General features: G+C 44.1%; 1 long non-coding RNA gene across 1 annotated transcript; it reads right to left on the bottom strand.

Moving 5' to 3' along the window:
• Positions 1 to 2,070: 2,070 nt before the first annotated feature.
• LOC115777997 (uncharacterized) lies at positions 2,071 to 7,950 on the bottom strand. The gene is made up of 3 exons (XR_004019730.1): positions 7,798 to 7,950; positions 2,610 to 2,664; positions 2,071 to 2,452 (listed from the first exon to the last, which is right to left on the bottom strand). It is a non-coding gene; the product is annotated as an uncharacterized LOC115777997 (long non-coding RNA).
• Positions 7,951 to 23,967: the final 16,017 nt, after the last annotated feature.

Genomic DNA, 23,967 nt, shown 5'->3' with positions numbered 1-23,967 from the left:
GAGGTAGAGACGCTGTCTGGCCTTCTTCACAGTGATGTTTATGTGATGAGTCCAGGACAGGTCCTGTGAGATGGTCACTCCCAGGTATTTGAAAGTGTCCACTCTTGAAAGGTATTTGAAAGTGTCCACTCGGTTCCTGCTAGCAGCAGGAACCGGACGTGCCAGGTTAGCCTAAGAAGCTACTGAGGCGTCCGTGACAACCACCATAGAAACAGCCTTTTAAGGCCGTTTTTAAAACATCCTCAGAGTTCAAACGAACAAAAATACATGATTTGAAACAGTTACAGCCGCAGAGCTGTGGCGGCTTCTTTAAACGTTGTTTACACAGATGATCATGAATGATACGATGTAGCTAGCAGTGTAGCTAGCAGTGAATGAGGTGACGTCATTGTGTGCGCATTTCACAGGGTAAAGACATCACCTGAATATTATTTTAATGAATATGTGTTTACTTTCTCTGGACCAGCTCAGGTCCACATTACAATTTCAGCCTACAAATGATCTCAATATTAACATACACTAACATCAGTGCACTTTATGAAGCCAAATATTTAAAGTAAAAATTAATAAATGTTCATTCATTACTCTGAAATAAATACAGCTGTTCACGTTTGTCATTATAATTTTATTTATTTATTTGGATTGTGAACTTCAAATTGTGTATCTAATCAGAGTTTAAAATGTACCATGATAATTAAAGCTTAGCAACCTTCAGTGGATCCAGGCTGAGACTGGATCACAGCTTTAATCTCTGCAGAGTCACAAACAGATACAAACTTCCAAATCACAGACAAGCAGCCCAGTCCCATAATTAGAAAACTAAAATGTCTCTACTGTACACTAGACAGCAGTGTGAGCATTAAAAAAATAACAAATGAAAAGATAACATCCACATGAAGATGATTTAAAAGTAAAATTAATAGGCACTTTTTAATATTTTAAAGGCTCTCTGTCAGAGAAAAGACAGAGCCATGACACTCAAGTGCTAGAGACAGAAATATGGAAAAAATGAGAGACATGTGTAACAGCAAAGATTTTGTCCACTGGAAAATAAATAAACTTTTTAAAACAAAAGCTTGGGGTGCAGCTGTCATCAAAATAGAATGCACCATTTTGTTTAATAACACATCTTAGCATGCAGTAACACAGCACAGCTCCTAACAACAATCCATAATCAAAGAATTTGTTCAATGTTTTGATTGTGGCAGTGAAAACACATGTTGCAGTGTGTGAGTGTGACTGGCAGCCTGTGCACTGAGACCATGAAACCCACTTCTCTGAAGCAGCTTCTTCTTCTTGGCATCATAACAGAGATGGGAGAAACAGCACGTGATGCTTTGATCTACCAAAAGGAGAAAGAAGAACATCTGAGGTGAAACCAGTCAGGTCAAATAATTCAATTATATATAGTAGTTCAATACAACGTCTCAGGTAGCTTTGTGCGTTTCAACTGTTGATTTCAGCTCACTGCTTCTGTCTGCAGACCAGTGGTTTTTATGTTTGTACTCATCTAACTTCCATCCATCTATTTAACTCAGGGAGGAGAAATGTCAGGTTGGTGCAGCTGGTGAGTTTAGGAGGGAGGTGCACTTGGTTCTCTGTTGTCATTATCTGACAGATTTGGTTCACCATGAGGCTCAGTGTATCTGGGTTTACGTCATATCTATTCCCTGTCATGCTTAGCAAGTTTCTCAGAGTGGTGTACAAAGACAACCCTGAGAAACCACCCTTATTAATCTCAGTGCTTCTTCCTGAATAGGTTAAACAAGGTTATACATCGCCACCCCTCCTAAAATAATGGTCAAAGTCATTTTTTAATTTTATTTTTGTCTAAATTTAATTTTCAACATTCGGTTCAGTTTTTTTGTGTTTTCTGAAAAGCCTGAAAAAAATTAAGTAGACCATAATTTTGTGAGGGTGACGAAATGTTTCATGGCTAAATGACATAACTGCTGCGGTCTGACGGTGTCAGCAAGACCTGAAGCAGTGGGTGACGAGGAAGAGGAGGAATACCACAATTTGAAGAGATCCCTCAGTCTACAGTCAGCACAAAGGCTACATTAGTGGCTGTTTGAGTTTCCTTCCATCTGCTGTGAACCTGAAGCACGGAGAACACAAAAACATGTTAGAATACATTTGTAATTAGAATACAAATGTGGTCTAATTAAACTGTCCCTGGTTGGTGTAAATGGCTCACCAGGACCTTTGAAATTAAATCACAGCACCTCATGTACAGAGTGATGATCAGAATATCAAACTTGTAAAAGCTGTTTAACTTTTCTCTTTGTGTTAAATATCAACAGCAGATGTCTTAGACTGTAAGCATTAAGCACAACAAAAAATGAAAACTGTCACCCCAAATGTCTCATGATGACAGGTAAAAATACTGTTTCAGTCTGTGGCCTCAAATATTTCTTCTTGGACTTCTTCTGAAGGCCGTCTGCTGCGTCTGCTGCTTTCAAGACAAAAGACCACAACAAGAGAAGATTTGGTCATTTTTCTTGCACCATGCAGCGTGATGTGTTGTGTACAGCCACAGTTATGTATGGCAAGTAACACTCAAGTGAATGTTAAACATGTATTAAAAGAAAAGAAATAATTTAGCTCACCTTTTGTTTCCATGTCATCCCTCTCCTGTGTCAGCAGTGTTGGACTGTGGAGTATCTGATATGTAAGGATCACTTCTGTAATATGACCATAACAACCATCTGGTCTAATATCCATAAAATACACAGCAAGAATGACAGACACTTAATAGATAGACAGTGAATAGCTGGAGGAACATAAAAATATTCCCATGATTGCAAATCAGAGTCATTAAAATATAAGATGAGATAACTGAAATACAGTCCATCCCTCCACCTTCTTCTGCTTATTTAATTTAGGACAACAGGGAGTTTGGAGCTTATCCTAGCTAGCACAGGGTAAAATTCAATTCAATTCAATTCAATTTTATTTATATAGCGCCAAATCACAACAAACTGTCGCCTCAAGGCGCTTTGTATTGTGGGTAAAGACCCTACAATAATACAGAGAAAACCCAACAGTCAAAACGACCCCCTATGAGCAAGCACTTGGCGACAGTGGAAAGGAAAAACTCCCTTTTAACAGGAAGAAACCTCCAGCAGAACCAGGCTCAGGGAGGGGCAGTCATCTGCCGCGACCGGTTGGGCTGAGGGGAGAGAAAGACATGCTGTGGAAGAGAGCCAGAGATTAATATCAATTAATGATTAAATGCAGAGTGGAGTATAAACAAAGTAAATAAGGTGAATGAGAAACAGTGCATTATGTGAACCCCCCAGCAGACTAGGCCTATAGCAGCATAACTAAGGGATGGTTCAGGGTCACCTGATCCAGCCCTAACTATAAGCTTTATCATAAAGGAAAGTTTTAAGCCTAATCTTAAAAATAGAGAGGGTGTCTGTCTCCCGAATCCAAGCTGGAAGCTGGTTCCACAGAAGAGGCGCCTGAAAGCTGAAGGCTCTGCCTCCCATTCTACTCTTAAGTATCCTAGGAACCACAAGTAAGCCAGCAGTCTGAGAGCGAAGTGCTCTGTTGGGGTGATATGGTACTATGAGGTCTTTGAGATAAGATGGTGCCTGATTATTCAAGACCTTGTATGTGAGGAGAAGAATTTTAAATTCTATTCTAGATTTAACAGGGAGCCAATGAAGAGAAGCCAATATGGGAGAGATATGCTCTCTCTTTCTAGTCCCTGTCAGTACTCTAGCTGCAGCATTTTGGATCAGCTGAAGGCTTTTCAGGAAGCTTTTAGGACAGCCTGATAATAATGAATTACAATAGTCCACCCTAGAAGTAATAAATGCATGAATGAGCTTTTCAGCATCACTCTGAGAAAGGATGTTTCTAATTTTAGAAATATTGCGCAAATGCAAAAAAGCGGTCCTACATATTTGTTTAATATGTGCATTGAAGGACATATCCTGGTCAAAAATGACTCCAAGATTTCTCACAGTGTTACTGGAGGCCAAAGTAATGCCATCCAGAGTAAGTATCTGGTTAGACACCATGTTTCTAAGATTTGTGGGGCCGAGAACAAGAATTTCAGTTTTATCTGAATTTAGAAGCAGGAAATTAGAGGTCATCCAGGCCTTAATATCTTTAAGACATTCCTGCAGTTTAACTAATTGATGTGTGTCATCTGGCTTCATTGATAGGTAAAGCTGAGTATCATCTGCATAACAATGAAAATTGATGCAGTGCTTTCTAATAATACTGCCTAAGGGAAGCATGTATAATGTAAATAAAATTGGTCCTAGCACAGAACCCTGTGGAACTCCATAATTAACCTTAGTGTGTGAAGAAGACTCCCCATTTACATGAACAAATTGGAGTCTATGAGATAAATATGATTCAAACCACTGCAGTGCAGTACCTTTAATACCTATAGCAAGCTCTAATCTCTGTAATAAAATGTTATGGTCAACAGTATCAAACGCTGCACTGAGGTCCAACAGGACAAGAACAGAGATGAGTCCACTGTCAGAGGCTCTAAGAAGATCATTTGTAACCTTCACTAATGCTGTTTCTGTACTGTGATGAATTCTGAAACCTGACTGAAACTCTTCAAATAAACCGTTCCTCTGCAGATGATCAGTTAGCTGTTTTACAACTACTCTTTCAAGAATCTTTGAGAGAAAAGGAAGGTTGGAGATTGGCCTATAATTAGCTAAGACAGCTGGGTCAAGTGATGGCTTTTTAAGTAGAGGTTTAATTACAGCCACCTTGAAGGTCTGTGGTACATGGCCAACTAATAAAGACTGATTGATCATTTTTAAGATTGAAGCATCAATAATTGGAAAGACTTCTTTGAACAGTCTAGTAGGAATGGGATCTAACAAACATGTTGCTGGTTTGGAGGAAGTAACTATTGAAGTTAACTCTGAAAGATCAACTGGAGCAAAAGAGTCTAAACAAATACCAGCAGTGCTGAAAGCAGCCGAACATGAAGAATAATCTTTGAGATGGTTATGAATAATTTTTTCTCTAATGTCTAAAATTTTATTTGTAAAGAAATCCATGAAGTCACTACTAGTTAACGTGAAAGGAATACTCGGCTCTACAGAGCTCTGACTCTTTGTCAGCCTGGCTACAGTGCTGAAAAGAAACCTGGGGTTGTTCTTATTTTCTTCAATTAATGATGAATAGTAAGATGTCCTAGCTTTATGGAGGGCTTTTTTATAGAGCAACAGGCTAAATGAGCATCTTCTAATTTAGTGAGACGCCATTCCCTCTCCAGCTTTCGGGTTATCTGCTTTAAGCTGTGCGTTTGTGAATTATACCACGGAGTCAGGCACTTCTGATTTGAAGCTTTCCTTTTCAGAGGAGCCACAGTATCCAAAGTTATACGCAGTGAGGATGTAAAACTATTGACGAGATAATCAACCTCACTGGGAGCAGAGTTTAGGTAGCTGCTCTGCACTGTGTTGGCACATGGCACTGAAGAGCATAACAATGAAGGAATTAGATCCTTAAACTTAGTTACAGCACTTTCAGAAAGACTTCTACTGTAATAAAACTTATTCCCCACTGCTGTGTAATCCATTAAAGTAAATGTAAATGTTACTAAGAAATGATCAGACAGGAGGGGGCTTTCAGGGAATACTGTTAGGTCTTCAGTTTCTATGCCATATGTTAGGACAAGATCCAGAGTATGATTAAAGTGGTGGGTGGGCTCCTTTACATTTTGAGAGAAGCCAATTGAATCTAACAATAGATTAAATGCAGTGTTGAGGCTGTCATTCTCAGCATCTACATGGATGTTAAAATCACCCACTATAATTATTTTATCTGAACTGAGCACTAAATCAGATAGAAAGTCTGAGAAATCAGACAGAAACTCTGAGTAGGGACCAGGTGGACGATAGATAATAACAAATAAAACAGCTTTTTGATTTTCCCAATTAGGATGGACAAGACTAAGAGTCAGGCTTTCAAAAGAATGAAAACTTTGTCTGGGTCTTTGATTAATTAATAAGCTGGAATTGAAGATTGCAGCTAATCCTCCTCCTCGACCTGTGCTTCGAGCATTCTGACAGTTACTGTGACTCGGGGGTGTTGATTCATTTAAACTAACATATTCATCCTGCTGTAACCAGGTTTCTGTAAGGCAGAATAAATCAATACGTTGATCAATTATTAAATCATTTACTAATAGGGACTTGGAAGAGAGAGACCTAATGTTTAACAATCCACATTTAATTGTTTTATTTTTTGGTGCAGTTGATGAAGCTGTATTATTTATTGTTTTTGAATTTTTATGCTTAAATAGCTTTTTGCTGATTTTAGCTTTGGTTTTTGGTGGTCTGGGAGCAGGCACCGACTCTATGAGGATGGGGTTTTGGGGGGATGGCAGGAGGAGAGAAGCTGCAGAGAGGCGTGTAAGACTGCAACTCTGCTTCCTGGTCTCAACCCTGGGTAGTCAGTTTTTAGGAGGGTTAATAAATTTGGCCAGATTTCTAGAAATGAGAGCTGCTCCATCCAAAGTGGGATGGATGCCGTCTCTCCTAACAAGACCAGGTTTTCCCCACAAACTTTGCCAATTATCTATGAAGCCCACGTCATTTTTTGGACACCACTCAGACAGCCAGCGATTCAAGGAGAACATGCGGCTAAACATGTCGCTCCTGGTCTGATTGGGGAGGGGCCCAGAGAAAACTACAGAGTCCGACATCGTTTTTGCAAAGTTACACACCGAGTCAATATTAATTTTAGTGACCTCCGATTGGCGTAACCGGGTGTCATTACTGCCGACGTGAATAACGATCTTACCAAATCTACGATTAGCCTTAGCCAGCAGTTTCAAATTTCCATGAATGTCGCCTGCTCTGGCCCCTGGAAGACATTTGACTATGGTCGCCGGTGTCTCTAGCTTCACGTTTCTCAAAACAGAGTCACCAATAACCAGAGTTTGTTCCTCGGCGGGTGTGTCGCCGAGTGGAGAAAAACGGTTAGAGACGTGAACAGGTTGGTGGTGTACCCGGGGCTTCTGCTTAGGACTACGCTTCCTCCTCACCGTCACCCAGCTGGCCTGTTTTCCCTGCTGCTCGGGATCTGCTTGGGGGGAGCTAACGGCGGCTAAGCTACCATGGTCCGCACCCGCTACAGGGGCCTGGCTAGATGTAGGATTTTCCAGGGTGCGGAGCCGAGTCTCCAGTTCAGAAAGCCTTGCCTCCAGAGCTACAAACAGACTACATTTATTACAAGTACCGTTACTGCTAAAGGAGGCCGAGGAGTAACTAAACATGTGACACCCAGAGCAGGAAAGTGCAGGAGAGACAGGAGAAGAAGCCATGCTGGTAGTGAGTTGGCTAAGGGCTAAGCTACTAGCTGAGCTAAGCTAGCGAATTTCTAAAAACAAATAAAGTGAGTAATGTGAATACAGGTGATTCAGCAAAGAGTATGCTATTTAAAGTAGGTGAAGATTACACTAAAATATGTTATTATCCAGATAAATCAAGTTATACAGATATAACAGCTAACAGACAGCAAAACACTGTGCTCCGAAACAGGAACAGGAAGTGATACAATACCGCAGTGAGAGCCAACACCAAGTGACAGCCAAACAAGTCAAGAGTCCACCCTGGACAGGCTGCCAAATTTATTGCAGGGCTAACACATTGTGTGTTACAAAATCCACTATATTATTTATATTGAATGAAATTGTTCAAAAATATAAAGCTAAATATTAAGACTATCACGGTTTTGTCACATCACAAAACCTGTTAACAATTTTTAATGTAATAATATGATAATGCGTAAAGCTTCTTTCCAAACCTGAGCTGCTTCAGATGCTTTGTTATTCTGAGCTCCTGATCTCAGGGTTGAGGTGATCTCAGTGCAGCGGCCTCTTTAAACTATTTCTGCCACTTGTCTCCTCCTAATGTTTTATCATTCACTGTATCTAAGGGGAAAAAAAGACAAAGAAACATGCCTTTCTTTAATAAGTATACACATACAGAAGTCATCTATGGAAACACATTAGTTCACCCTTTGGTAGAAAAATCTAGTTCTCTAAAAATCATGCAAAAAATTAATTAAATGACACTGCAGCTGACAGCACCCTCACACTGAAACTTCTGTGGAAGAAGAAACTGCTGGATACCATTCTGGAACATGTATAATTAATACAAGGCCACTATGAGCAATGACAAACCATTAAACATGCTAATCAAAAGCACACATTAAGTATTATCGCTCACCTTTGTTTCTGAGAATGTCACTGAGAAAGAGATTGCATGCTGTCAGCTCTCATGGCAGAAGTTTGTCGGAGAAAAAGCTTTGCAGCACCTTTGAATTTTCAATTCAGTTCTGAAAAAGCAAAGGCACAAACCACAATAATGTATGAACCGGATATGTTTGATTGTTGCTGCAGCACAAAACAGGTTTACAGCCTGGTAGCTGACAGAGCCTGAAGTATTAAAGAAGCTCCTCTTCCTTAAAAAAAAAAAAAAAAAAAAAAAAGAAAGATGAGAAAGATTGAGTGTTTCTTTTTGCTGTTTTCAAATCTGCTCCCTCCACAAACATTATTAATGAATCAGTAACAAAAAGATTGTGTTGAAAGTAAGTAGTCTGACGCTTCTGGATTAGTGACTCCAAAGCATCCTGGGCCAAAACCTGACAGAGATGAACTCTGGGTTTGTTTAAAGCTGAGGGCAGTGAGTCAGGATTCCCAGAGTCTGACAGCCTCTCCATGATGGGAATATTACTGGAAGTTTCAGCTCACTCTCAGGTGCCAGCAGGTCGAATAAAGCTGCATCCTCGGGTTTGCCACGGAGGATTGAAGGTAGCCAGATTCTGTACAGACAAATATCATTTTATTTTACATTGTCCATAACCCTGGCTCAGTATGATGCAGCTTAATGAAGCATTGAATTCGCAGATATTGAATATAAATGCACTGAAGCTAATCGGGAATTTATTTGTGGCTGAAAACATTCATTTTATTTAACTGGTAACTTAATGATCCCCAACAGAAGCTCATATTTCTGTCATAACATCGTTTAAATAGTGACTGCTTCCTACGATACCCGCTAACATTTTCACAGAAACTTTAAGCTAGTGCCACAAAGACGTTAAAAACCTGCAATAGTTTCTACAAATGCATCTCAGAGTTGTGATATTAGTGCTGTCTTACAGCACATTAATATCATTTCAGGTGTTTATTGACACTCACTATCTTATTAATATCGCTATATAAACGCTGTGCATTTAACTCGTCTTACCTGTAAGCACTGCTACATCCACCGGAAGTCAGCAAGCATGGATTCTGTAATCCTTAATGCGTCTGTCAGTAATCCTTAATTACAACAATGATAACAACCTTTTCAACCAGCTAGGAGGTGGAGACGCCCCCTACTGGCCCTAAACTATGGGCCTGAAAACTGCTAATAACGTTCATTTAATGGACTGATAACTTTCGAAGCGGGTGACCTGGCTGACTGGGTGTTTCTGGAGGCCAAAAGGAGGGAGCTGCACTAAAACTTTATAATTTTATAATTTTTAAGTGAAAAACTAAAGAACGGATCCAAAACTGGCTCCTTTTCAAAGAACTCCCTGTTGAATTCCCATAGGCAAAATATTGTTGGATCTTGGTGTCACCATTTTATATGATTGTTTTTATGTTTGCTTCTACCTTTAGTCTTTAGTGTTTTTGTTTTCATTTTATTCCATAGGTATAACACATGTACCCATGTGCAAATTTAAACTCTAGGATTTGTCATGGTCCTGGGCCGGTGGCCCAGCGTTTTGAGTTTCTTTTGTGTAGCTTTCTTTTGTTGTACTTTTTCTGGTTGTTTTCTTAGTGTTTCTTTTAGTTTTTCTGTTTGTTGTTTGAGTGTCCGGGTTGGTTTCCTTTGTTTCGTTTTGTAAGGTTGCCTTGTTAAGTTTCTGTGTTTAGGTTAGTATCTGTTGTGTTAGTCAGTTCCTGTTTTATTTTGACAGTCTTGTGTTCCTTGTGCTTTGTGTTTAGTTTTGCTTCCCCTTTGTCATTAGTCTCATGTGGTTCAAGTGTCATTCCCTGTTGTTTCCACTTGCCCTAATCCCCTTGTGTGTATTTAAGCCCTGAGTCTTCCTTTGTTCATTGTTGCGTCGTCGTCATTGTTCTCCCCAGTGTTCCCCTCCTAGCTGTGTGTTTTGGTTTTTGGTTTTCTCCCAGGCTTCCGTTTGTTTTTTGCCCTGGTTGAGATTTCTGGTTTTTGTATTTTGTATTTTTCGAGTCCCGGCAAATAAACAAGTTTTACTTTACGTCTGCCTATGTCCTGCACTTGGGTCCTTCCCTCCACACACAGCCCCTCACCGTGACAGAACGACGCAACCACTATGGACCCAGCGGACTACAGTTTTTTCGAGCCCGACGTGTGTGAGCCATGGCTCGCTTGTGAAGACGAGTCACGGTTCGTCGGCACGTGCCTCGCCCTGGGAGGGCCCGGCTGGAGGAGGAAGCCTCGCCATCGCCGCTCCCCACCTCCGTCGCTCATGCTTTGTTTCGGCAGCTGCCTGCTGCAACAGCTGCCTATACGCTGCCCGCCATGACGGAGATTAAAGTGGGTGGGTATTTCTCCTCCCCACCTCAGTGGAATACGCCACCTTCGTCATTGGCACCAGCCTGCTCTTCACCCGCTGCGTTCCTGGCACGTCAGTGGGAGGAAGAGCCTGCCGCTGCTGCGCTTCCTGTTCATACAGGCAGGAGGAAGCGTGGCTCTCCGCAGCAAAAACAACCCTCATCTACCGTCCCTGTGTGTGAAACCACCGGACAATCTGTGAGTGCTACACATACCAATCTCACTGACAATAACACCTCATCTGGGATTGTTTACGCACCAGAAAAATGCAAACAGGACATTGACACTGTCGTTTTGCTCTGTGAGCAATGGATTGAGCTGCCCGATGAGGCCTGTCAGGACACCATTAAACACATTATGCAGAGACTCGTAACCAGTCATTTGGGACTTTTAGATGACTTACCTGAGGTAATTAGGCTTTTCATTTTGGAAGCGATTCTCCCTGGCTTTATGATTCCCTCAGCTCCAGCCTCCGCTCTATCCCAGTCGGCTGTAGTTCCAGCCTCCGCTCTATCCCAGTCGGCTGTAGCTCCAGCCTCCGCTTTATCCCAGTCGGCTGTAGCTCCAGCCTCTGCTCTCCCTAGCTCTCAGTCAGCCCCTGTGGCTCTCCCTCGCACTCAGTCAGCCCCTGTGGCTCTCCCTCGCACTCAGTCAGCCCCTGTGGCTCTCCCAGCCTTAGCTTCAGTTTCTCCGGTCCCCTCAACCTCTCAAGTCCCTTTAACTTCCTCTGGTTCAGTTCCCTCATCCTCTTCATCCCCTTCAGTTCCTTTAGTGCCTTCAGCTCCAGTTCCCTTAGCTCCTTTGGTCCCCTCAACTTCGGTCCCCTCAGCTCCTTTCCCTTCGGTCCTTTTAGTTGCTCCCTCTCCTGGTCCCTCACCTTCTGTTAGTGCTTCTAAGCCCTTTACACCCTTAGCTCCTTCAGTCCCTGCTCCTTCTGTACCTTCACCTTCCCCAGCTTAAGTTCCCCTAGCTCCTTCACTCCGTTTAGTCCCTTTGGTTCCAACGGCTTCGGTCCCCTCAGTCTCTGCTCCCTCAGCCTCCTCAGCTTCGCTCCCCTTAGCTCCCTCTGCCTCGGTCCCTTTAGCTCCCTTAGTGCCTTCGGTCCCTTTAGCTCCCTTAGTGCCTTCAGTCCCTTCAGCTCTCTTAGTCACCTCCTCAGCTCAGGTTCCCTCGGTCCCTCAGGTCCCCTTAGTCACCTCCTCAGCTCAGTCCCAGCCTTCACAGTCAGCCTCAGCTCAGCCTTCTCAGTCTCCGTTAGATCCCACACTGCCAGTTTCCCAGTTATCCTCCACACCACCACCATCAGACTCACCTGAACAATCCTCTGAGCAGCTCCAGCTGTCCAGGGAAACAGACACTCAGCCTGCACCTCGGGCCTCTGCTCCGCCTCACCCTGCACCTGCACTTCATCTGCCTTCACCTCCATCTTCAGACTCACCCGATCCATCTGCAAAGCAGCCCCAGTCGTCGGAGGAGACGGCTGCGTGCCCTGCAATGCAGCCAGGGAGTCTCACTCAGTCCGAGCCACCGGGGGTCTCCGCTCAGTCCGAGCCGCCGGCGGTCTCCGCTCAGTCCGAGCCGCCGGGGGTCTCCGCTCAGTCCGAGCTGCCCGTGTCTTCAGAGGGTCCCGCTCTGTCTGAGCCCTTCGAGTGTCCTGAGCCTGCTCTTTGCCTTCGTCCTCGTCGCCGCCGCTGGGAGCGCGGTCGGCCTCTAGTCCTGCCTCTTCGTCGTCGCCGCCGCTGGGAGCGTGGTCAGCCTCCTGTTCGGCAGCATGGCTCTTTCGAGTTTCCTGGCTCCTTCAAGTTCCCTGGCTCTTCTGGTGGTTCTGAGCCTTTCCTGTGTCTGGAGCCTTTCGAGTACCTTGAGCCTGCTCGCCTTCGTCTTCGTCCCCGTCCCCGCTGCTGGGAGCGCAGTCGGCCTCCTGTTCAGCAGCGTGGCTCTTTCGAGTTTCCTGGCTCCTTCAAGTTCCCTGGCTCTTCTGGTGGTTCTGAGCCTTTCCTGTGTCTGGAGCCTTTTGAGTACCTTGAGCCTGCTCGCGTTCGTCCTCGTCGCCGCCGCCGCTGGGAGCGCGGTCGGCCTCCTGCCTGCCTTCGTCCTCGTCGCCGCTGGGAGCGCAGTCGGCCTCCTGCCTGCCTTGGTCCTCGTCCTCGTCGCCGCCGCCGCTGGGAGTGCGGTCGGCCACCTGCTCGCTTTCGTCCTCGCCGCCGCCGCTGGGAGTGCGGCCGGCCTCCAGAATTGTGTTTTCTTTTGTTTGGACTTTTTTCCAGCCGTGTGCTGCCGCCTTCTGTTTCTTTCCTGGTTTGTTTTTTGGACATTGTTGCTCCTTGGGGTTTTGTTTTGTTTTTGTCTCGAGCCCTCCGTCCTGGTCCCCCTCCTCCCGCCCTGGTCTGGCTTTTGTTTTCGGGTTTTGGCCGTCTGGAGCCGGCCCTTGAGGGAGGGGTACTGTCATGGTCCTGGGCCGGTGGCCAAGCGTTTTGAGTTTCTTTTGTGTAGCTTTCTTTTGTTGTACTTTTTCTGGTTGTTTTCTTAGTGTTTCTTTTAGTTTTTCTGTTTGTTGTTTGAGTGTGCGGGTTGGTTTCCTTTGTTTCGTTTTGTAAGGTTGCCTTGTTAAGTTTCTGTGTTTAGGTTAGTATCTGTTGTGTTAGTCAGTTCCTGTTTTATTTTGACAGTCTTGTGTTCCTTGTGCTTTGTGTTTAGTTTTGCTTCCCCTTTGTCATTAGTCTCATGTGGTTCAAGTGTCATCCCCTGTTGTTTCCACTTGCCCTAATCCCCTTGTGTGTATTTAAGCCCTGAGTCTTCCTTTGTTCATTGTTGCGTCGTCATCATTGTTCTCCCCAGTGTTCCCCTCCTAGCTGTGTGTTTTGGTTTTTGGTTTTTGGTTTTCTCCCAGGCTTCCGTTTGTTTTTTGCCCTGGTTGAGATTTCTGGTTTTTGTATTTTGTATTTTTCGAGTCCCGGCAAATAAACAAGTTTTACTTTACGTCTGCCTATGTCCTGCACTTGGGTCCTTCCCTCCACACACAGCCCCTCACCGTGACAGGATTCTAGGATGACTAATCATAGACTGTGTGATCTTTAGCATACGTATTTATTTTTCCTGGTTTCTGTCCTAAATCTGTGTTAAGTGTTGATTTCAGAGCATTAAATCATTTTTATTTTTTATCTGAATAGATTGAATAATTTCTAGAGCAGAAAATTTAGACTGGGTTAAACTAATCAAGAGATCTTTAATATGAAGACACTGAATAATAGATTTTTCAAACATACACTTCTGCTGTTAAATATGTCTCTTGGCAAATTGTAGTGTGTAGATTTTAATTGGATAGTCTTTGAGTCAGGGTGTTATATTTAGTGGGTAAAATTAATAAATAAAATCATGTTAAATAGTTAGACCTGTTAGACCACAGGTTCTTTTCAAATTTAGATGTTGACCCCAAAGGCCTGCAGTTCAGACTCAATTTTCAAGCTAAAGACAGTAGGAAAATCAGTACAACTTAATACAACTGGACTAGTTTTTTAGGTACCAGTAACTGCTCCCCACTGATAAGGAAATGTGCCTTTTTACAGGGAATGTTTTGCCTCGGACTGGAACACCTGTCCGTCACACTGTGGATGGGAAAATTTCAGTGTGATGGCCTGTTATCTGAGTATAAATGGTACTAAAAATCGCTGGTTTGCCAAACAGAGGACTGATGTGTGGAGGATGGGAGTTTTGGGAAAATGGAATGGTGTCTGAATTAGTCCAGAGTTCCTGATGGAGTTCTTAACAAATTTAAGGTACAGCAGCAGAGTTTGTGTCACTGTATGCCTTTGGGTCAAAATTAAACAAAACTTAGATTGGGTTAATTATAATATTAAATCAGAAATGTTGATTAACAGATGACTGCCCCTCCCTGAGCCTGGTTCTGCTGGAGGTTTCTTCCTGTTAAAAGGGAGTTTTTCCTTCCCACTGTCGCCAAGTGCTGCTCATAGGGGGTCGTTTTCTCTGTATTATTGTAGGGTCTTTACCTACAATACAAAGAGCCTTGAGGTGACTGTTGTGATTTGGCGCTATATAAATAAAATTGAATTGAACTGAATTGAATTAACCTACAGAGGCTGATTGGAAAACTTAGTGATAGACCTGAACATCATTAACAGCAGAATGAAATGACGTTGATGTGACTTGTGCCGTTGACTCAGTCTAAATAATATTTAACCATAGCAGTTCAGTTTTCCAGAGCATTGTAAAAATTAGCATAGAACTCAGAAATAAATAAATCCTGTATTTTAATGAAGGGAAAATGTTTTGAAAAAATCAGATGGACAAATTCTAACTTTTCCTCTTTTCCTACGGATTAGTGGCCTGGGAAAGGACATAAAAAAAGGGGGTTTGAACCTGTAATTACAGGATCAATTACTCAGCAAATAAATACTAATTGATGAAAATGTGAAAATAAATATTTGTTTCATGTGATGTGCTCTAAACAGATATATTCTGAGGTTATGTTTTATGATCTTGTGTCTCGTGCTAATAACAATTATGCTTTAGAATGCTTTTCATATGTTTTTCCATTCTTTACTGAAAAAGAGAGCGGCTCTCTCCCTCTGTCAGTCTCTACAAATGTGTGTGTGTGTGTGACCTTGTCTATTATAAACAGAGATTACAGAACTCAGTGGCTCACAGAAATATCATTCTAGAGCAACTCTGGCTTGTAGTAACTTATTGTGCTTTAAAATATATTATAATCATGCCATTTTGTTTGTTTTCATGTTGTTTTTAGTTTTAATCAATAGGTTAATAACCATAGGGGTGTTACATTTTCACACCTGAATGGTGTGAAAAAGGACGGAGTTGTTAGGGATTATTTTTCACTAAGTGAATAAAGGACAAATGTTTACGGGTAAACTCCAGTAAATTAAATAAACAGTGGATCAACCAAATAATAAATATATATATATAATAATAAATAATAATAAATATATATAAATATATATAAATAATAATAAACAATTAAATAATACAGACAGAGAGCAACAGGTCAGAAAGTACTAACTTCTCTCTTTCAGAGCATCTTATCTCGAGGACCGCCCACCGAATGTACAATTAGAACATTGCCAACGTCACCATGTTCTGTCATTATTCTGGACAAGATTTCTATGTATTGATTAAATTAGAACATCAGGAAGAAGATGTGCTCATGACTGAGAGGAATCTGAGTCATGAAAACCAGCTGGAACGAGCCTGGATGACGAAGGTCAACTCATAGCGCCCAGAGATTGTTTATGCTTAGATAACAGGAGTATAAAAATGTTTTGGTTAGACAGGAACACAGGCTCAGAGAGAGAGAGGGCACACTCTTACTCTGGTTCCCCACAGGGCCATGTGTGTATTATTTCTGACTCTTTAATATATTAAATGTTTTACTTTTTTAATTAAAGTGTTTCAGGTGTCTTCCTTCACAAAAACCTGTTTACCTGACAGACACCTCCACCTCAGCCTCCACCTCAAATCCTTTAATTTGAACTGGTTGTGACCTTGGTCTGGACTTCCTAAATTCGATGACAGGCTCCTTGATCTTTGAGGTGATGAGCTGTAGGTGGTTCCTGTGGCTCCAGTCCCTCACCAGGGTCCTATATTACTTCTCACTGTCATCCCTGATACACACCACAATGGCCATGTCATCATAAGAGCAGTTGGTTCCCTTCAGGTGGAATATATTTGGCTAAGTTTACTGACATAGCTTGTGAAAAGATGGTGGGGGACTCACAGTACCCCTGTGTGGGCTGTGTGAAGGTTGAACATTTGTCCTTGTAGGTAAAAGCAAACCAGAATTGTGAGTCTGGATGCACAGGAATTTAGAAACATGCATTGGCTAAGTCTTTCACTGAAGACCACTGAATTTTTGTGCCTAAATCATTTAACAGTGTATGAGGATCAGGGACACATGGAACTTGGATTTCTATTACTTTATTTAGCGTGATGATCAGAGCTCAGATCCTATTTCATGAGCCTTGGATGTGATTTGGCTGGTTACAGCTAAGGGTCCACCTTGGATTAAATCTAGACTATACCAGTAATGTGGTTGTTTCTATCCAGTCTATAAGATAGGTCCATAGATCTATAGGATCCATAAAACCAGTCTGTATTGGAGTCCACTTGCACAGTGGGATGGATCCAGAATGGATCAGGATTACGGATCAGGAAAAGCGCAGGACTGGACCAGAAAACGAAATCGTTTTCTCGAGATAACGAGTTATTTATCTCATTATGACGAGATAACAATTACCGTTATATCGAGATAACGAGTTATAACGAGTTAAAACTATCAGAAAAAAGTTTATACGTACTGTGGCCGCTCTCGGCTTCCGTAGGATCTCACCCACATTAGCTGTATTACAGTTCTCCATCATCTTCTTCTTTTTGTGGGTCTGCGGTTGACCAAACCAGCTTAGAGCTGCATTACCACCACCTACTGGAATGGAGTTAGAAAACAAAGCCCGTCAGATTCTATAAAGTTCTCTGTTGCTGCAACGGATTCCCTTTGACGCTGAGCATTCATCGCTGACATGTTTTTCCATGCCCCCACCGCTTTCTGCTGTGTTTGTGTGTTGTGCTCGCTGCGCTGAGAATTTCAGCTGTTATTTTTTCTCTGCTTCAGTTCCCGGGCATGCTGCTAGCAAGCGCAGCTATTAGCACCATCTAATTTACCAGGCTTTGTTGGAGCATAAAGTAGTCCACAAAAAACAAATGCTGCAATTAGTAGTCAATTATGAGACAGGAGTCAATAGTACTTATGTCTCCTGAATAAACAGATATGGTCCCATTTGTGGTTGAGCTGCCAAAGTTCTCTTAACAGCTATGCTCGAGCCAGCTGTTGTGATCCTGCTCTTGATGTAGTTTTGGCTTTCATGGCATCTTCAGTTGAAATAATCAAGGGAATTTTCTTGGATTAATCCACAAGTTTGTGCAAAAATGCAGGATTTTTTTTTTTTTTTAAATAGGGGAAAGAACCCACTGACTGCCCCACCCCACCCTGAGAGGATAATTGTCAATCCAAGCTGAACCCAATAGTTGGCATCCCTGACTTTATCAACAAGCCTCAAAAGGGGTGAAGACACGCAGATGAATATTTTCCACTTTGTAATGAGCAAAATAAAATGTAGACTAAAACAGAAATAATTTTTAAGTGCTCACCTACTGTTTTGGTTAAGAACTTTTTTTTTTTAATTTTGTGTCTCAAAAGTGCTATTTTTAAAACACAGAATTTGTTTCCCCACGTTCTTAAATCACCAACCTTGCACTTTACTTCAATGGCAACTTTCTGGCTACAAACTTTCAGCCTTAATGTTAAAATGTCCTCCTCCTTCATGTATGTCCATCTCCTTCATGAGGTAGTAATTTGAATGATTTGAGTGGACACGCCTGCCATCAGCTGAAAAAAAAAGAGAAAATGTTACATCCCCAACAATTGTCTAGAGGTGAGGGGAGTAACATAAGGCTGGATGAAAGAACATAAGGAGGTATTTCGGGGTGACTGTATCTAAGGATGTAGAGCGAGTCACCTACTGATCGGAAGGTTGGTGGTTTGACTCCTGGCTGCATGCCAAAGTATCCACGAGAGTTGGAGTGTGAATCTTAGACAATTACAAAAAAAAGAAAGTACTTAGTTACATATGGAAGTGCTTGTATGAATGGGTGTGAATGGTTAAATGTAAACGTGTTGTATAAAGCACTTTGAGTGCTCAGACAGAGTAGAAAAATCACTATATAAGAACTAGTCTATTTACCATTTTAGGGTAGTTCAAAAGCTTTATTGCCCAGATCTCATCAGGGGAAGCAAGAATATAATTTCAGGGAGAGCTAAGGCCAACATAACAAATAAAACAACCCTGAAGTATAAAAACAAAATCCCATCAACTCTGCAACAAAAAATACAGACCTGCACCTCTGCTCCCTGACAATCAACTAAAAAAGTAGAAAAAGTGGGTCATCAACAGAAAATGGCAGCTCTCTCCTACCAGCTTCCACAGGGCATTAAAATGGAGAACAAATCAATCAAGATTAACAAACAAAGCAAACAGTTACCAAAAACACAATATAATATAAAAACAAGCTTCAGAGGTGCATGGTGCACTGATCACCACCACATGGCCAAAGGCCCCGAGGCACAACACCAACCAGGCCCTGCATGGCAGCAACTGGCTCCAGATCCCAGACTCCAGTCAATTGCAGCAGAACAGCAGGAAAAAGGTTTAATCCTACACAGCAGGTCCTGGAACAGTGATTAAACCAATGTCAACATTCTCCCAAGGGAATCTTCATTGCCTGTGGCCCTCCTGTGAATGGACCTGGATTGCCCCCCTGACTCAGCCTCTGGTTGGTGGAATTTTTGCCTGTCGTCTGTTTGTCCCCTGAGCCCTCTAGTTCTCCCTTTGCCCATCCACCTGACCCCTCCCTGGCTGGATCCCCGACCCCAGTGGACCTCCCCCTTCCTGACCCACTAGCCTGATTACTCCCTGCTAGCCCCTTACCTTTATTTTTGTAATAAAGACATTTTGTGAACCAACTCTGGTCTTGGCTGCGTTTTGGGTTCTGGCTGATTTTGCTTGTACGTTACAGTACGATCTCGCCAGAATGAACCCACAGCCAAAGCCTGATTGGTGTTCTAAGATGGAGGGTGCCATTACGGGCCTGGAAAGAAATGTCCAGGAGCTTTTACAGGGACTTTCCTCTCTAAGGGATTCTCAAGCCCAAGCTAGGCCCTCCATTACACCGCCGCGTCCTCTAGCTGTCACTCCCTCGGTTAACGCGAACAACGAACCTAAGATCCCCCCCCCAGAGCGTTTTGATGGGGAGCCCGACCAGTGCAGACCTTTTTTAACCCAGTGTTCTCTGCTTTTTGAACTCCAGCCCTCTGCCTTCCCTTCTGAGCGGGCCAAGGTGGCCTACACTATTTCTCTGCTATCTGGTAAGGCAAAACTGTGGGGAACTTCTGAGTGGGAGAATGATGCCGATAGCTGTGACTCATTTTTTGGTTTTTCTGATGAAATGAAGAGGTTGTTTGATCCAGTCCGTCCTGAGAGGGAGGCTGCCAGGAGACTGTTTTCCCTCAAACAGGGCTCTCGGCCTGTTACTGACTACATAATCAATTTCCATGCCTTGAAGTCCAGTTGTCTTTGGAATAATGAGGCCCTGTTTGATGTTTTTTACCAGGGCTTGTCAGATGAAATCAAAGATGAGATTGCCACCCGTGACCCTCCCAGGACCCTCGAGGCCTTAGAAAGACTTGCCACACGGATTGATCAACGCCTTCGTGAACGTAAGAGAGAGAGGCCTTCATCTAATTATCAAAGACGGGTCTCAACTGTCCAGGTCAGTCCCCGCAGCATGCCACAAGTCTCCACAGCCCCCCCTGTTGGCACTGAGGAGCCCATGCAGTTGGGTAGGACCAGGCTCTCTGCTGAAGAGAGGGAGAGGAGGTTCAGAAATAACCTGTGTTTCTACTGTGGAGAGAGAAACCATCGCGCTCTTAACTGTCCGTCAAAAGGACAGGCTCAGTAAAGCTCGGGGGGTCTTTGCTGAGCCCTATCCTCAGGTCTCAGAACCCTCCACACAATCAGTGCACTATCAGATTTCTTGACTCTCCTGAAGGGAGGGAGATTCCTGTCTTCATTGATTCTGGGGCTGATGCTGACTTTATTGATGTTGGCCTAGCTCATATGCTCACCTTGGAGTTGGAACTGCTTGATAAACCACGTGAGATTCTTGCTATTGATGGACATCTTATTGATCAAATAACTCACCGCACTAAGCCTGTGTCTGTTCTGATTTCAGGAAACCACCACGACAGGATCACATTTCTACTGACCAGGTCTCCTGAGATTCCTGTGATTCTGGGACGCCCATGACTAATCAAACACAGCCCAGTCATCAATTGGCTCACTGGTGAGGTTCTGTCTTGGGGTTTATCTTGCTCTACTTCTTGTTTGAAGGAAGCCCCCATCATGACATCTCCCTGCGAGGTTAACCATGACAATCCAGATTTGTCCAAGGTCCCTAAGGTTTATCATGATCTGCGTGAGGTATTTAACAAAACAAAGGCCACTTCTCTGCCTCCCCATAGAGAGTACGACTGTGCCATTGATCTTCGCCCTGGAACCACCCCACCCAGGGGCAGATTGTATTCCATTTCTGGTCCTGAAAGAAAGGCTATGGAGGAATACATTTCCGATGCCCTCAAAGCAGGTCTTATAAGAAAGTCTTCTTCTCCAGCAGGTGCAGGATTCTTCTTTGTGGACAAGAAGGATGGGTCTCTTAGACCATGCATCGATTACCGAGGCCTAAACGAGATAACAGTTAAGAACAGGTACCCTCTGCCTCTCATGACTTCTGCTTTTGAGCTCCTTCAGGGTAGTACTGTGTTCACTAAGTTGGATCTGCGTAACGCCTACCATCTGGTCCGAATGAGAGAGGGAGATGAATGGAAGACGGCTTTTAACACACCTTCAGGGCATTATGAATACCTGGTCATGCCCTTTGGGCTAACCAATGCCCCCGCCGTTTTCCAGGCATTGGTTAACGATGTCTTAAGGGACATGTTAAACAGATTTGTTTTTGTGTACCTTGACGACATTCTGATTTTTTTCAAGGGATCTACCCACCCACATCAAGCATGTTCGTGAGGTTCTTCTTAGGCTTCTGCAGAACAATCTATTTGTTAAGGCCGAGAAATGTGCTTTTCATCAGTCATCTGTATCCTTTTTGGGTTCTATCATTGCTCCTGGCAGGATTTCCATGGATCCATCTAAGGTGGCAGCCGTCTTGGAGTGGCCCGAACCATCCAGTTTGAAGGAGCTTCAACGGTTCCTTGGGTTTGCCAACTTTTATCGTCGTTTTATCAGGGGTTACAGCTCTGTGGCTGCCCCTCTTCATCAACTCACTTCAACCAAGACTCAGTTCAAGTGGTCGCCTGAGGCGAGGCATGCTTTTGGTAAGCTGAAACGTCTTTTCACTTCAGCTCCCATTCTGCGTTTTCCTGATTCGTCTAAACCTTTTGTGGTGGAGGTTGATGCCTCAGACACTGGGGTAGGGGCAGTTCTATCTCAACGCTTTGCAGATGATGCCAGGTTACATCCTTGTGCCTTTTTTTCTCGCCGGCTCTCTGACTCCGAGAGGAATTACGACGTGGGAGACAGAGAGCTGTTAGCTATTAAACTAGCATTGGAGGAATGGAGACACTGGCTGGAGGGGTCCACACTTCCTTTTACTGTGTGGACAGACCATAAGAACTTGGAATACCTCAAGTCTGCCAAGAGACTGAACCCACGACAGGCTAGATGGGCACTGTTTTTTAGCAGATTCGACTTCATTCTGGCCTATCGACCTGGCAGCAAGAACATCAAACCAGATGCCCTTTCAAGACTTCATCAGTCTTCTGTCTGTTCTTCAGATTCTGTTGACCATGACTACATCCTTCACTCCAAGACCAGGTTAGCTCTAACCAGAATAAAGACCTTGCTCAAGAAGAGTCATCTTAAACAACCACCCCCAGCACAATGCCCTAAGGGTCTTCTGTTTGTCCCTGAAGAAATGGTATCTAAGGTCCTTCAGTTCTGTCATGGCTCTAAACTTTTCTGTCATCCAGGTATAACACAGACGCTAGCAGTGGTCCAGTCAGGGTTCTGGTGGCCCACTCTGAGAAAGGACACACGAGAGTTTGTGTCAGCATGTGTCACCTGCTCCAGAGTAAAACCCTCCAGACGCTCCCCAGCCGGTCTACTGAGGCCTCTGCCGATTCCTCATCGACCGTGGTCCCACATTTCGATGGATTTTGTCACCGGACTACCTCCCTCTCAAGGTAACACGGTACTCCTCACTGTGGTTGACAGGTTCTCCAAGATGACCCACCTCATTACGTTACACAAGTTACCATCAGCACCTGATCTTGCTAATGTGATGGCTTGAGAGGTGTTCAGACTTCATGGCATTCCCCGCAACATCGTGTCGGACAGAGGACCACAATTTATTTCCCGTTTTTGGGGTGAGTTTTGCACCCTTCTTGGTATTGATGTCAGTCTCTCTTCAGGTTTTCACCCTCAGACTGATGGCCAGACAGAGAGGATGAATCAGGAGATTGAGTCCAAGTTGCGCATCCTTTGCATGGATGCTCCTAGTCGCTGGTCCCAGAACTTACCTTGGGTAGAGTATGCCATCAACGGATTACCATCAAGCACCACGGGTCTGTCACCATTTCATGTTGTGTATGGCTACCAGCCGCCCATTCTCTCTGTTCAGGAGGGAGCTACCCAGGTTCCTGCTGCCCATTTATCAGCGCGTCGCTGTCTCAGAGTCTGGAGAAGGGCCAGAGCTACACTCTGCAAGACCTCTGCTGTTTATGCCCGGAATGCCAATCGCCACAGATCCCAAGCCCCTAGATACCTGGTCGGTCAGAGGGTGTGGTTATCCACCAAGGAAGAGAACCGCAAGTTGGCATCCCGTTTTGTGGGCCCATTCCCTGTTGCTAGGGTTGTCAACCCAGTAGCTGTGCGTCTCAAACTGCTGCCTTCGTTGCGTGTACACCCCACCTTCCATGTCTCCAAGGTCAAACCATTGATGTCCTCCAGGTTTTGCCCTCCGGCCCGACCCCCTCCGCCCCCCCGGCTCATTGATGGGGCCCCTGCCTTTACTGTGAGGCAGTTGCTGCGTTCCCGCCGTTGGGGCCGTGGCATCCAGTATCTGGTGGATTGGCGGGGCTATGGTCCTGATGAGCGGTCCTGGCTGCCTTCTCGCCTGATCCTGGACAGGGCCCTCATCCGCGCCTTCCACCGCCGGCTTCTGGACCAGCCCAGAGGGGCGTCGCGAGCCGCCCCTTGAGGGGGGGGTGATATCATGATTGCAGCCCTACCCTGAGTGTGCTGATTACTCATTACCCTCACCTGCACTGTGCTGCTCCCTATTTAAACAGCTGCTCGTCACCAGCTCAGTGCGAGATCGTCTGTTGCTCCAGTCTCAGCTTTCAAGCCGTGTCTCATGTTTCCTAGTTTTTTGGTTTTCTGATCCTGCCTGTTTTTGACCACAGATTTTGCCTTGTCCCTTGGCTGCTGGAGGATTTCTGACTTACTGCTGATGGACCCTGCCTGACTCTGACCTTTTCTCATGTTTTTTCTGATTTCTGGATCTTCATTGCCTGTGGCCCTCCTGTGAATGGACCTGGATTGCCCCCCTGACTCAGCCTCTGGTTGGTGGAATTTGTGCCTGTCGTCTGTTTGTCCCCTGAGCCCTCTAGTTCTCCCTTTGCCCATCCACCTGACCCCTCCCTGGCTGGATCCCCGACCCCAGTGGACCTCCCCCTTCCTGACCCACTAGCCTGACTACTCCCTGCTAGCCCCTTACCTTTATTTTT

Source organism: Archocentrus centrarchus, unplaced genomic scaffold (assembly GCF_007364275.1).
Source record: "Archocentrus centrarchus isolate MPI-CPG fArcCen1 unplaced genomic scaffold, fArcCen1 scaffold_92_ctg1, whole genome shotgun sequence".
NCBI classification, from domain to species: domain Eukaryota; kingdom Metazoa; phylum Chordata; class Actinopteri; order Cichliformes; family Cichlidae; genus Archocentrus; species Archocentrus centrarchus.
This window is presented reverse-complemented; position numbering and strand designations above follow the sequence as displayed.